Source organism: Octodon degus, unplaced genomic scaffold (genome assembly GCF_000260255.1).
Source record: "Octodon degus isolate 3935 unplaced genomic scaffold, OctDeg1.0 scaffold00005, whole genome shotgun sequence".
NCBI lineage: Eukaryota > Metazoa > Chordata > Mammalia > Rodentia > Octodontidae > Octodon > Octodon degus.
The window spans coordinates 122,603-125,191 of record NW_004524581.1 but is presented as its reverse complement, the minus strand read 5'-3'; the positions used below and the strand labels follow the sequence as shown (position 1 = coordinate 125,191).

The window sequence follows — 2,589 nt, the reverse complement described above, 5'->3', positions numbered from 1 at the left end:
TTAACTAAAATATAGTACATGAATAGTGGTTTTTATACAATTGAATAAAAATCTGCAAAACAGAACTGTGTTTTCTTTCCATTCTAGTGAAACAAATCACTAACCTCTAACCTTTAGAAACTTTACAATTATGAATTAAAATTTGATCATCCTATTTCACCCCTGAAGAAAGGCTGTTGTCAGTGGACTTGGGAAAATGCCCAGCAACAGCTGGCTGCAGGAGGAGTAATGCACACGTGGATCAGACCTGAGAGCGGCCAGGTCACAGCTCTGGCACAACAGCCGCTTCGTGGAGCATCTTTATTCCTCAACTGGGGCTCTATGGTGGGTTCAGTGCTGAAAGTATATCAAGGGAGGTTCACTTTCAAAAAGATGAGATTTTCAAAATGCTCCATAATGAGCCCGGGCTGGCCAAAGCTGCCATTCTCGGTGTGGCTGCTCAATAGCTTCTTGGAGGTCACCCTGCTCAGGACAGCCTAGGAACTGGACAGCCAGCATGGCCAGCGCAGGCCAGCCCCAGCACTGCAGGTCCCAGTGGGTGAGCGAGTCACAGCCGTGCTCTAGTATCTCCCCCTCTAGGTGGTGAGCAACACTTCCTTGGGCAGCTTCTCCCTGTCGCCTCTTCTTTTTACCTTGGCCACCAGCAACCACAGGTCCTCCCCACCCACGGCTCCTGGCAGGGACCCTGAGGTAGAATTCAGTATTTCTAGTTCCTGATTAAGTCCCGGATGTTCTGCTCTACCTCCTCCTCTGTGAACATGAAAGACTTTAGACAGGGTCCAGCAGCGTGGCCAAGGCATACCTGGCATCGTGGATGGTGGCAGACCAGCCCTGGTCATGACTTCCGTCAGAGACTTCCACTTGCGGTCGATGTCCATGGCCTCCCTGAACAGCATCTCCACCTTCCTGCTGAGGAATTGGATTCTGGAGATGACTGAGCTCAGCGTGGATATGGGGTGTTCAGCTCCCAGCTGGCAGCATCAAAGGGCCTCAGTGAGTGGCATTCAGACTGCATGACCTCCAACTGGTCCCAGCTGATGAGCTCCCAGAAGTTGCACTCGACGGACATCTCCTTTTTCAGCATGGAGTCCTGCTCGAGCATGTGGAAGGTTTGCACAGCTTCCGCTCCAGGCTCCGCAGGTTCTGTACCACCCTTTGACTCCGGATGGCCTCGTGCACAATCAGGTTCACCATAAGGCTGAGGCAGGGCACACTTGAGTGTTTCGCTTCACCCCACATCTTCCCAATGCTCAGGGTGCCATGACAGTGATGCCTACCTAGAGGCTGAGCAGTGGGGTCCTCGCCATGCCAGAGCACAAAGGACGCCAAGGTGACCTAGTGCGGTGTGAGGGTTAGGCATTCGCAGGGTTGGTTGCTCACCCAGATTCCTGAGGCTAAGTGGACCACCCCACTCTCCGCTTCCTTCAGCTGGGACATAATGATCTGCTCCACAATGTCAGACATCCCTGGGACAGCAGTCCTGGAAAAGGAGGGAGAAGGGAGGGAGTATTGAGGTTTCAAGTATTTGAGCAGCCTGTTGAAGCCTGCATTGGCAAGTGCAATCGATTCAGCTATGAGACGCAATTTTTTTTTTTTTTTTTTTTTTTTTTTTTTTTGCAACTAGGTGAGAGTCCTAAAGTATCTCATGGAGGTCCCTGAAGGAGGAAACTTCCGACAGCTCAGAGCTCAGCAACCCGCACCCAGCCGCAGAGCGTGGCAGCCCTGGCTAGGGCGGTCAGCCCTGCATTTGTGGCCGTGGAAGCTGCAGGTGCCACAGGAGGCCTCTGGTGCCCAGGATGGTGGGCTTTTTGCCCCTGCAGACACTGAGACTTCAGTGCAGACACACACTTGGGTGGAGTCTGCCGTGCAGATGCAGAAGTGGATCCACAGCTTCCAGGTCTTCTTGCTGTGTAGAGGGAGCAGGACCTGGTGTCTCTTCCTGGCCATGGCTGGCAGGACACTCAGGATGGAGGAGGTGCTCTCAGCAGGAGCCAGCATGGCATAAGGAGAGTGTGTCAGACTGGCATCCAGGAGGTCATGTTGCACGCCAACCACCTTGGGGTGGCGCCGGTGGAGCTACCGCAGCAAGCAGCTGGCGCGCTCCTCCCCCGTAAGGCCCCGACTGATGGCACAGCTGCCCTAGCGACACACAGCCTGCCTGTAGGGGGAGTGAGAAGTGGTGCCAGCCTTCCGACTCCAGTCTCCTCATCGCCTTCTTATTCTGCTGGAAGACGGTTCCGATGCAAACCTTCTGGGACTCAGATGCCAGAGCGCGGCTTCTCCAAAGTGGACATTGCGAAAGCCTCAGAGATAATGACAGTCTTCCTGGAGCGCGTCCTCAGACAGGGGTGCAGCCAGGAGACGGTGGACCGGCACTTACCCATAGGCTTGCCTGGGGAGGACAGCAAGAAGCTGGGATCGCCCTCAGGGGGCAACAGGGTGGGCGGCAGTGTGAGGGATATGGGGTACAGGGGCGGGATGCCTGGGCCACCCCCCTGTGCTCGGTGCACTCTTTTTTTTTTTTTTTTTAAACATTTATTTATTTATTTATTTATTGTGTGTGTGTGTGTGTGTGTGTGTGTGTGTGTG

General features: G+C 53.8%; 1 pseudogene; it reads right to left on the bottom strand.

The window, feature by feature from the left end:
* Positions 1–347: 347 nt before the first annotated feature.
* The window catches only part of LOC101560378, a 42,544-nt pseudogene continuing 40,302 nt past the window's right edge, over positions 348–2,589 (bottom strand).